This window comes from Ursus maritimus, unplaced genomic scaffold (assembly GCF_017311325.1).
Source record: "Ursus maritimus isolate PB19 unplaced genomic scaffold, ASM1731132v1 scaffold_33, whole genome shotgun sequence".
NCBI classification, from domain to species: domain Eukaryota; kingdom Metazoa; phylum Chordata; class Mammalia; order Carnivora; family Ursidae; genus Ursus; species Ursus maritimus.
Window position 1 is genome coordinate 16,367,341 of NW_024425897.1, and position 12,699 is coordinate 16,380,039.

Consider the following 12,699-nt stretch of genomic DNA (forward strand, 5'->3'; position numbering starts at 1 on the left):
GGATCAAGCCCCGCATCGGGCTCTCTGCTCAGCAGAGAGTCTGCTTCTCCCTCTGCCTCTCCCTCTCTGTGCACTCTCTCTCTCTCAAATAAATAAAATCTTTTTAAAAAATTAAACACATACAAAGAAACAGGTGGAAGTAATTTTTTTATTGTGTTAAATGCACACAGCAGAAAATCTACCAGTTTAACTGTGTTAAAAGTGGCTTTAAGTACATTCACAGTGTTGTACAATCACCACCACCGTCCCTCCCTCGATCTTGCTTTAATCATTTCAAACTGCAACTCGACCCATGAAGCAACCCCAGCCCCTGCTAACATCTGTTCTGCTTCTGAAGTTCACTACTCTGGATACCACATTTAAGGGGAAAACATGAACAATATGTGTCCTTTTGGTGTCTGGTTTGGTTCACTTAGCAGAATGTTCAAGGTTCATGAGTGTCAAGGTTCATTCAGGTGGTCGCATGTATCAGAATGTCCTTCCCTTTATGGCTGAATGCTGTTCCCCTGCATGGGTATACTACATTTTGTTGATCCTTTCATCCATCATGGACACTTGAGTTGTGTCTGTCTTCTGGGTATTGTGATGAACGCTGCCGTGAACACGGGTATACAAGTGTCTGTTTGAGGTCCTGCTTTCTGTTCTTACGGGTTTATACCTAGAACTGGAATTGCTGGATCGTGGGGTAATTCTATGTTTAACCTTTTGAGGAGTGACATGAAATTTTATAACATATTTTATGGAACCCAGTATTTCCAAAAAGGGACCATTTCAATGTGTAATCAATATAAAAATTATTAATGAGCAATTTTGCTTTACTTTCCTGTGAAGTCTTCATTTTAATGTGGTGTGTGGGGTGTGAGCCCTGTGTGGCTGGAGAAACCATCCATCCTGTGAATCCAAGTGCCTTGTACACAGTGGGTGTCTAATCTAGAGGTGTAGACATAGCTTCCTGCTGCCAGGAACAGATTCCTGTTAACAGTAACAATGACAGTAACAGTGATGGCAGGCTGACTGTTCGCAAGGCACTTTATTCATGAATTCTCCAAACAACCCTGTAAAGTGGGTACTTTTATCGTTCAGTTGTAGATGTACAAATGGCAGCTCACAGAGGTCAAGCAACAGACCTCAGGTCACACAGCTAGTGAGTGGTAGAGCTGGGATTCATACCCAGCAGGGTTCTGTTGTCCTGTGGCAAGCAGTTATCTCAGGAACTGCTTAACCTGGAAGTCTTGGAGAAGCCTCCCAGTGCCCAGGGAGGTGTCTACCTTTGCTAACAGGGGTGAAGGATAATAAAAGTTTACGCAACACCCTTTTCCCTGGAGGCATCTGCATTTCTCTCTGCCTCTGGGTCAAGACTGTGAGTATAACCTGAAAATATTTACCTCCTGCTGTAGCAGGCTGCAAACCTTCACCAGCATTGTCCCTGGAGAGGGCAATGGGGAGAGAAAGCAAGGCAGATGCTGGCCCTGCTGGATCCATGTGGTGAGGGAGAAAACAGAAGGATTGGGAAAAGCTGCTCCCCAGCTCAGTTGTCTGGAGATAAAAATAAGGTGCTTTGCAGCACGTAAGGTGATCTAATGCTGCTTTCAGCTTTCTTGAATTTGCCAACACAAGCGGTTAGAAAACTAATATCATGCCTGTCACTCAAAGGGAAGTGAGTTCTGGAATTAGAAGAGTCTCAGAGGTCATCTCTTCGAATGTGGCTTCTCGTGGTGTGGACTCTTTCCTGCCATATCCCCCAGAGCTGTTCTGAGCCAGATGGGCCTCCCCAGCTCCTACCTCCTTCTTCAGAGGCCCATGGGTGGGGCAGCCCATTCTTTTGCAGGGAGCTGTGGGCGGGGGGACATAGGCATGCTATTTCTCAGAGGATGTAGAGCCAAAGGGAGACAAGATCGAGATAAGGACATCTTCCTACCTGCGTTCTTGGGTCACCAGACCTTTATTTCTCAAGACTTTATCTACCCAGGACAACCCCAGGCATGAATGGAATTTTGGCCAGGGCAAGGCATTTCCCACCTCATTTCTTGCCTGAGTTCAGGATGGGTGGTACAAATAATAGCATCATCATAGCAGTTAGGATTTATGAGTGTTCAAGCATTGATTCATTCTCCCAATATGTAGTGAAGCAAAATATCATTTATGCCCCATGACAAAACATCTGTATTTATTAAGTTTGTTTCTAGCTTCATTGAACTATAATTGACAAATAACATTGCATAGGTTTAAAGTGTACCATGTGATGATTTGATATACATATATGTTGTAAAAAAAATATATATCTGTATTAGTTTATTGCCAGGCACTGTGCTTGGTGCTGAGCAAATACAGGGGTAAGAAAGCCTGGGTCCCTGCCTTCCCAGACCTTGTATTTTAGCGGTGAAGACAGATGACAAATAAACTGATAAATCCAGTCAATCCTCATCATTCTTGAATTCCACATTTGCAAATTCTCCTACTTGCTAAAATGTGTTTGTAACCCTGCTCCCCAAATCAATACTCGCATGTGCAGATTGGTGAAAAATTTAAGTCATCTGATGCTTAACGTCCTCAGCTGAGGTCCAACAGGGTGACATTCTGCCTTCTTGTTTCGGCTTTCATAGTACTGACACGAGTCCTATTGGTGGTCTTGAATTTAGTGCCACGTTTTTCACAGTTTCTTTGTTTTTTTTGGTTGGTGATTTCACTGTTTAAGATGACCCCTGAGCACGGGGCTGAGGGGCTGTCTGGTGTTCCTGAGCACAAGAAGGCTGCCATTTGCCTTATGGAGAAAAATACAATGTTACATAAGTTTTGTTCCAGCTTCATATCACAAGGGGTAGCGCTGCTGGCCACGAGTTTGCTGTTAATGAATCAACCATCTATATTAAACAAGTGTCTTTAAACAAAAATCCACATAAAACAAGATGACCTACGGATCTATTGACAAAAATGGGACAGAGGCTTGTAGGAACCTAACCTCCTATTTCCATGAGGAACAAAGGTTCAGTGTTTGTGGCATCTTTGCAGAACGTGATAACCATGAATAACAAGAATTGACTTTATAACAAAATAATCCCACTGAGTGGGGAGGGTGTGACAACATGGAACGGGAGGAAGGAAAGACAGGGAGAAGGAGGCTGGAGGTGGTGACTGACGATGATGAGCGCTGGGCATTGGGGGGGGCATGCCTGAGCCTGTGTGGATTCCCAGGAATCCTGAGGTTGGTCTGGTGCACTCTGCAGTCTCCTGGGCTCGCCGTCCACGTCGGGCTGTTTAGAGCTGCCTTGTGATGCAGACAGTCAGTGAGGTTCAGAACCACAGTTCCAATGAGACTGCAACATCCAGTGCCAGACCCCGTTCCTACCAACAGCGTGGATGTTGACGATGGTACCCTGAAGAATACTCCCTCTCTCCTTGAGCCCCTAAATCTGGACTCGTGTGAATTGGGGCTTCAACACTTACAGGACTTGCTGCTCACTGCTCTACCAAACTCCCTAACCACAAGATTCTCTGGGATGTGTTTTATTGCAAAATTCTCCATGTAGATTCTAACTGTGATATTAACCAGGAGGGCTTGTTTTCAGTTTAAAATGCCCATCAGGGGGGGCGCCTGGGTGGCTCAGTCATTAAGCGTCTGCCTTTGGCTCAGGGCATGATCCTGGTGTTCTGGGATCGAGCCCCACATCAGGCTCCTCTGCTAGGAGCCTGCTTCTTCCTCTCCCACTCCCCCTGCTGTGTTCCCTCTCTTGCTGGCTGTCTCTCTCTCTGTCGAATGAATAAATAAAATCTAATAAGTAAGTAAGTAAGTAAGTAAATAAATAAATAAATAAATAAATAAAATGCCCATCAGATGGTCACAGTTGCTCTGTTCATTCTAGAGGCAGGAAGCAGCCCAGTCACAATTTTAATTGTTCTTGACAATGAAAACACTGAATATTGTCAAAGTGGAGGCAAAACACCATGGGGTCTGGAGTGGGATAGACCTGGAACTTTTTAGATGGGTGGGTATAGGGAAAGTCCCTGCTCTTCTCTGAGACTCAGTTTCTCCATCCGAAAGATGGGGCTGATAATACACCTTCCCCCACGTGGCTGTGACGATTAATTCAGATGTGCCGTATGTCATGTAGCAGCCAAGAGAACGTGCTCTGGGGTCAGACTGCCAGAGTTTAGATCTTGGCCTTGGGCAAGTGTTTCAACTTTTCCAAGCCCCGATTTCCTCACCAACCTCACAGCGTTGTTGAAGAGAATTAAATGCAAAAAGGCATGAGGATGAGAGGGTCACAATGGTCACAATGAGTGCTCGGTGAATGTCAGCTATGGCCATTATGAAAAGTGCTTTGTTAAATGCTCACTGGAATAGCCATCATCATCATCAAGGAAAAATAACAAGAGTTGCCAAGGATGTGCTGATATCAGAGCCCTTGTACATTGCTAGTGGGAATGTGAAATGGTATAGTTGCTGTAGAAAAGTTTGGTGGTTTCTCAGAAGGTTAAACAGAGAATTACCACAAGACCCCGCCAACTCCACTCCTGGCATATCCTCCAAAAAACTGAAAAGCAGCTGTTCAGACAAATACTTGTAATGCAGATGTTCATAGCAGCACGGTTCCTAATAGCCAAAAGCCAATAAATGTCCATCAGCTGGTGAACAGTTAAATGATATGTGGTCTAGCCTTACAATGGAATATTATTCAGCCACAAAAAGGAATAAGATTCCAATACACGCTACACCATGGATGAACCTTGAAAATACTGTGCGAAGTGGAAGAAGCCAGTCACGCAAGATCATGTATCGTATGGCTCCATTTATATGAAAGAGCCAGAACTGGTAAATCCAGACAGACAGACAGAAGACAGATTAATGGTTGGCAGGGCCTGGGAGAAGGGGGGCGGGGAGGAGGACTGGCTGCTTCATGGGCATGGGATTCTCTTTTGGGGTGATGACAAACTTTTGGAATTGATAGAGCCAACATTGTGAAATGTACCAAATGCCATTGAATTCTGTACTTTAAAATGGTTCATGTGAAGTGCGCCCTGGTTTTAGGGAAAAAAAGAACTTTGTTAGAGCAGGAAAGCTCCCTTGAACTTCATGACTGAAGGTTGACCTCGCTGGATCTTTTGGTGGGTAATAAACTTGCACATGCTGTAGAGAGCAGGGCCTGAGAAGCATTACTGGGTCAGAGCCCGAGCTCCCAGCCCCATGCATTCTCCTAAATGACCTGCACGGGCTGGAGTCAGTGCATTTGTTTCTTTCTACTTGGGGACGCCAGTGTTGGGGAGAACAGTGCCCAGCGGGGCCCACGGCTTGGCCAGATGCCAAGCTCATTAATGAGGTCTTAGATTAAGATTCTTGCCAGTGTTGAATTGCTTTGGCAACTGTGTTTTTCCTTTGTCCTTATTTGCTTCTTTTTGGAAGTATTACTAGAAACTTGAAATTCTTCCTGGGTTTCAGGTTTCCCTCTTTAAGGAATTGTGCCTAAAACAAGTGTTGTATTTGATTTTTGGAGGGTGAGACAGCATTGCTCCCGGTGCTGATCTGGAAGGTCTGTGTAAAATGGTTCCACCTTTCGAGGGCTTTCTGGATGGTGTTCTCATTTCTGGAGGGTGTCATCGAAAGCCATGAAGGTGAGGGATGCAGACCTGGACTGGAAATCCCACTCTGCCGCTTACTAGCTGTGTGATCTTGGGCAACTCCATCTCTCAGATCATTTTCCACTTCCTCCACTGTGAAATGGAGACAAGAGCAGAATTTTCTTCCCCGGGTCTAATGAGGATAATGTAAAGTTATGCATATAAAATACTTAGAACACTATCTGACACATAGTGCTCAATAAATAGTAACTGTCATTAGTGTGAATAATGATTGTTGTTACTTTTTTTCCTTTACCAATGACTCCAGTGAAACATTTTCAACCAACATCTAAAAGTTTTGTTTCTTGCCACAAACTTAGGAAGATTAAAGTAAAAACTTTTTGGCTGTTCCCCCAATGACTTCAATCTAATCTATTCAGCCAACATCTGAAAGTTGTATTTCTCTTAAGAAGTTGTAAGGATTCAACTAACAACTGCTTTGACATAGTCACGAAAATTACAAGCAGCAGTGATGCTGAAATTTCAGATTTTCCGCTCTGCCTCTGACGGGCTAAAGCATCTCTGCATTCTGATGCTGGCTTGGAAATTCAGACAAGTTCGAAGTCGCACGTTTGCCTGTTTATGAAATTTTAATGGGAAGGGACAAAGAAGTTAGACACTTGCCTAGACTTTCTGAAATCATTTTCTCCCTTGAGAATGGCTTTTATTTCTCTTAGTCCCTTATCGGAGAATGTCAAAAGAAAAACCCTTACACCTTGAAATGTCTTTAATCAATCCTCAGACCTTTCATTTCTTAAAACCTATTCCCTTCTCCCCGCCCATTTCAAGACTTGAAATAAAATGATTTTCCAGAAACGGATGACAAGATAGCAAGAGCCACGATTAATAACCCCCAGAGCACCTTGGTACCACACCTTCCCTATTTAAAATGAAAAATTACCTTTTTCCCTCAGACTTTATTAAAAAGAGGATCAAAAGAGAGAGGGAAGAGTTGATATAATACAGCCCATCAGTGAAAGCACTTCTAAGGCCTCAGCAGAGAGAAGCCGAATCCCTGTCAATGGAGCAGCTGGCAATTTGGATAATGAAATGAGGCACTTGGCTTCTTCATCCCCAAACTTCTGATTTTGAAATGTAGGGGTAGAGAGGAAGAGTAATTGATGGAGAGGGGAATCTGGCAGGGGTAAAGCTGTGTACACTCTCTTTTCATCTCTTAGACTTAAAACAACTTTAGGGCAAGAATTCTTGGGGGGGGGCACCTCGATGCTTCCTTGAACCTGGTGGGGGTAGGGGTGTGTGTGTGTGTGTGTGTGTGTGTGTGTGTGTAGGAACTTTTAGGCTTTGGCGGTGGTGGGCATGGGCAGTGGGTCCCAGCTCAATGGCAGGACGCGGTGTGACAAAGAGGGAAGAGGAAGGTATAGGTTCATTACCCACTATGGGACGTTAGCCCCATCCTGTCACTCACCCAGAGCTCATTTAGAAAATGGGTCACTAACACCTATCTTGCAGGGCTGGTAAGATGAGCACTGATTCCCCTGAGCCTGGCGGGTGCCCTCCAAATGCTAACTTTCATGTCGTGACTCCCCAGCCTGTAGTCTGTAAGTGTCCTTGGCTCCTGGCTGAGGGCTGTCTTCATGTCCTAGGGCTGCTCCAACAAAGTCACCACAAAGTAGGTTTAAACAGCAGAAATGTATTTTCTCACAGTTCTGGGGGCTCCATGTTTCAAACCAACATACGGGCCGGGCAGGGCAAGGCTCCATCAGAAGGCTCTGGGCCAGAAGGTGTGCCAGGCCTCTCCCCTAGCTCCTGGGGCTTGCGGGTGATCTCTGGCGTTCCTTGGTTAGTATCTGCATTTCTTTACTCTCTGCCTCTGTCTTCACATGGTCTCTCCTTTGGGTCCTCCTTTTCTTATAAGGACACCAATCATTGCGTTTAGCAACCCCATACCCTCATCCGGGGTTCCCTCATCTTAACTTGATTACATCTGCGAAGAACCTTTTAGCAAATAAGGTCCCATTCATGGGTCCTGAGGGTTAGGACTTCGGTATGTCTTTTTGGTGGATACGGTGTAACTGCAGTAAGGACTCATTCATTGGCTCTTGCTTCATGGGTTTGCTTTCTATAGGGCAAGGTCAGGGATGTAGTCACTGAATGCGAGTCGTTCTATATGCTTATCTCATTTAATCCTCCCCGGTATCGTGTGAAATTGATGCTTTTATTCCCATTTTACATGAACATTTATGCAACATTGGCTGCGTGCCAAAGATACGCTAACTGCTCTCCTTGCATTGTCTTATTTAATCTTCAGAACAGTCCTGGGGGAAAGCTCTGCTGTGACTCCTGTTTTACATTTGAAGCAGCTGAGTCACAGAGAGGCAAGGTCAGAGCAAGTTAACTTCTAAGCATCATGTTGCAAAGTTCAGGTGTTTGGTGCATATGAAAACTGCTGCTTCCTTGCTCGATGTTTGCTTAGAATCAATTCTTGTTCTTTCTGTTCAGAAAGCGAGTCTTCCACACACAGAGCTGTCTCTCTTCCTTCTGAGGGAGCCAGGCAGTGGGTGATGTGCTCCTTACCTCCCCCTCCCTGACCTGTAATTTAGGGCCATGGGTTGGATGTCTGCTCTGGAGACTCAGGGATCCAAATGGGAGAGGAGACAGAGGTGACTCTTGGATAGACTCGGGAGGTTTTAGGATCTCAAGCACCATTTTCTCAGTCTAGAAAAATAACTTCTTCCTGAGGACTGATCTCAGGACTCCCAGGGAGAGGAAGGAGCTATGGGGGAAGTTCTCCTGTATCCCGGGCATCTCCTGCTTGATGTCCTTTAGGAACCTCGGGCTCAGCCTGTGTGACCCTGAGCTCTCCACCTCCTTTGTGCTCAGTCTCCTCCTGTGTCTCCTCTCACTGTGATCAGTGCCGTGAGCCACCGTGTGACCCAGGCTGGAGATCAGGAGGTCAACCTTGGCTTAGTGTCATTCCTAAGGATGGGAACTGCAACCCCAGCTGTCCTCCCAGCTGTGTGGTCTTGAACAAGTCATTTTGTATCTCTGTGCCTCAATTTCCTCATCTATAAAATAGAGTGATGTTCGCCTACTACCAGGATTGTTGTGCAGCTGTATAATTTTTTACATGTAAATTACACATCAGTGTCAGGAAATAGTAAGTTCTCAGTAAATGTTAGCTGTTTTTTTTCTCCTCTGCTTCTGCCCTGTCAGTCCCGTTCTCTCCATCTTTGCTGCCACAACCCTGCCCCAGGTCCTCTCATCTCCCATCCACATGCCTTCAGTGGCCTCAGGCTGGGCTTGCTGCTGCTTTTGACCTGTCCGATCCTTTCTCCATGCTCCGGCCAGATACAGCTTTCCTCCACACTCATCTGATCGTGTCCCCTCCCTACACACTGTGTGTCCTGTTGAGCAACAAGAATGGATGCCTACACGTGAAAAGATGCTCATCCTCACTTACCATCAGGGAAAAGAAAATCAAAACTACAATGAGATATCACCTCATACCTGCCAGAATGGCTAAAATCAACAGCCACAAGAAACAACAGGTGTTGGCGAGGATGTGGAGAAAAAGGAACCCTCTTGCACTGTTGGTGGGAATGCAAACTGGTGCAGCCACTGTGGAAAACAGTATGGAGGTGCCTCAAAAAGTTAAAAAATAAAACTGCCCTATGATCCAACAATTGCAGTACTGGGAATTTATCCAATGAACACAAAAACACTAATTCAAAGAGATAAGTGCATCCCTGTTTACTGCAGCATTATTTACAATAGCCAAGATATGGAAGCAGCCCAGATGTCCATCAATTGACGAATGGATAAAGAAGTTGTGACACACACACACACACACACACACACACACACACACACACGGAGGAATATTACTCAGCCATAAAAAAGAATGAAATCTTGCCACTTGCGATGACATGAATGGAGCTAGAGAGTATCATGTTAATTGAAATAAGTCAATCAGAGAAAGACAAATACCATATGATTTCACTCATATGTGAAATTGAAAACACAAAAAAAAATGAGCAAGGGAAATGAGAGAGAGAGAGAAACCAAGAAACAGACTCTTCAACTCTAGAGAACACACTGATGGTTACCAGAGGGGAGGTGGGTGAGGGCATGGGGGAATAGGTGATGGGGAGGAAGGAGGTGGTGATGAGCATGGGGTGATGTATGGAAATGTTGTATCACTATGTTGTACGCCCAAACCTAATATAACACTATATGTTAACTATGCTGGAATTAAAAAAAAAAAAAGCATGGTTGGCCACACAGTCTGTGCCCACTTTCATCACAAAGGGACAGAGCCAGCACACTGGGCTCCAACAGACTTGCTGGCAAATGGACCCCATGGGCTATGTGATTTTTTAAGCCACATGATGAGGGAAGCACCAGCCCTGCCCTGGTGTAATCAGGGGCTGGGTTATAACAATGATGTGAATGGCAGAACCTTGGCCTCCAGCCCCAAACCACTTCTCAGCATTTGCCTGTTGGGAGATCCAGTCCTTCCCTTGGCATGAGCAGGGGTTTGAGGGCCCAAGTCTTGTGGATATGGCAGTATGGCCAGGCAGGAACTTGGCTGCAATCAGTTACAGTTGGGGGAAGTGCCGGTCCCTCCCCTGGCATGACCACAGGGCTAGGGTCCCAGGCTTGAGCTTACAGCTGCATGATATGGCAGAGCAGACCTTCAGCCCTGCCTGTTCCCCAGTTTGAGGGCCGTGAGCCGTTGGCTACTGCAGGTTTGAAGGAGCTCCGCAGGAGACCACCTCCTTTTGGGAGGCTAGCCACAGGGGATCAGTCATATTGACCCCCCCTCAATATCCTTCTGCACTTAGGAGAGCAAGTCCCCGGATGGTCCTCCTTCACCCTGCTTTCCAGCCTCAGCCTGAATTGCTTCCTCCCTCCATATAGCTCCAGCCACACCGAGCTCCTTGTAGTCCTCTGTACTCAACCTGTCCCATCATCTCCTGGCCTTGACCCTGCTGTCCCGTCTCCATCCTTCTTCCTCCACTCTTGACTCCATTGCTTTCCTGGTGAATTCTCCTTCAGCCTCAAGGTCTGGGCATCGACGCCACCTCCTCCAGGATGCCTTTCCCTACCCTTCCCCTGGGAGCCGGGTTGCTGGCCTCTGCTCTCACACACCTGCGCTGTCTCTGACATCAGATTCCCTGTTCCACATTGTGGGTACTTATTTATTTCATCGAGGTGAAGCTCAGAACAATGGCCATTTTAAAGGGAACAGCTCCATGGCATTTAACGCATTCACAATATGGTGCAACCACTGCCTCTGCTCAGTTCCCGAACACTTTTATCACCCCAAAAGGAAACCCTGTACCCATGAAACAGTTGCTCCCCATTCCCCCCTCCCCCATCCCCCCAGCCTCTGGCAGCCACGAATCTGCTTGCTGTCTCTAGAGAGTTTCCTATCCCGGACACTTCGTAAATGGGATCACATGCAATGATTTTTCACGTGTGGCTTCTTTCACTTAGCATAATACATTTGAGGTGCGTCCCATTGTAGCACGCGTCAGCAGTTCGTTCTCTTTTATGGCAGAATAATATTCCATTGTAGAGACATGTCACATTTGGTATATCCATCCATCATCAACAGACATTGGCCTTGATTCTACCTTTTGTCTGGTGTGCCCACAGCCGCTGGGAACATTCACATCCAAGCATTCGAGTGCCTGTGTTCACTTCCTTTGGGCTGATACCTAGGAGCGGAATTGTAGTGAGTGCTTGTTTCGTTGTGAGTCTCCACACCAGACGGTGAGCATCTTGAAGGCAGGAGAGAGACACACACCCAACCCCAGGGGCGGGCACAGCGAGTGCCTCAGAAGCAAACTGGATGAGTCCCCGGCATCCAGAATAGATGTCTTCGTCCCCCTCAGTCATCTGCCCATTGGTCTGCAGCATGTGGTGGTCCAGGCTCTGTGCCGTTGGCCTGACTCATTTTATCTCATTAACGTAGTCTACGCTCACTCTGGTATTTGCTTGTGTCCATTGTCACATCCTCCCCCTTGTCCCCCAGCACCTGTGCCCACTTTTCTTCCTCCATAGTAGCTTATTACCACTGATATGTTACAGAGAATATATTTTATATGGCATCTAATAGATAATATTTATATTATTTATTTGTTCATTCCCCTTTTATTCTGTTTTGCCACTAAGAGCATGTGCTCTGTGAAGACATGTGAGGGACCTTGGTCTTTTTTTTTTTTAAATCATTGCTTTATCCCAGTGCCTTGAACAGTGCCTGGTATATGAGAAGTATCCAAATATTTGTAAAATACTCAGATGGATGAATGAATGCATTTCATCCTCACTGTTCCCCCCAAGGGAACCATGATCGTTCTCATTTTACAGATCCCAAGGCTGAGGCTCAGAGAGGTCAAGTGACTTACCCAGGGTCACAGATTTCTATCAATGGTGGTGGTATCAGAGTTGTAAGCCAGATCTCTCCGTGTCCCAATCCCATATATTTTTTCCAGTTCCCGAGGGGTGGGGACAAGAGCTATAGCAACGATGCCCACAGTACTTCTCTGTGGCCTTAGAGTGCAGTGTATGATTAAGATAACTTAAAAAATAGGTTTACTCCCTTATCCATGTCTTAGTTAGGTTAGTTTGACAATGAGTTTGTACTTCCTGAGCAAATACACCAATCCATAGCTTGCCGGGTGATGGAGACGCTGATCCGGGCTGGATTCTGTCTGCCCCCAGCTCTCAGAGCTCTTCAGCACCTCCGAGCATCAGCTTTGGGGAGACACACAGGGTGGGGGTCGCATCTGCCGCATGTTCACTTCTCAGCACGAGGGCACATTCTTTAAAGGGGCGATAACGCCGTATCACGGCAGGCTTGAGAATCCCAGCATGCATAGCTCATGTGTATGGAGTTCCTGCCTGTGTCAGGTGCTGGGCTAAGTAAGCACATCACTCCTGCTATTGCATCTATCCTCCTATCGTTCCGCTGGGGCAGGCCCTATTGTCCCATTTCACAGGTGATAAAGCAGACTCAGAGGGGTCAGATGAGTGCCCAAGGCCACACAGCCAGTAAGTGGGTAGCCAGACAGAGGGCCAAGTCATAAGACTCCCGAGCTGGCTCTGAGTCACAGGGTT

The 12,699-nt window shown here is 46.2% G+C and overlaps 1 protein-coding gene across 1 annotated transcript in view; it reads left to right on the plus strand.

Moving 5' to 3' along the window:
* The window catches only part of KSR2 (kinase suppressor of ras 2), a 391,016-nt gene that overhangs the window by 140,449 nt on the left and 237,868 nt on the right, over positions 1 to 12,699 (plus strand). The window lies entirely within an intron of this gene.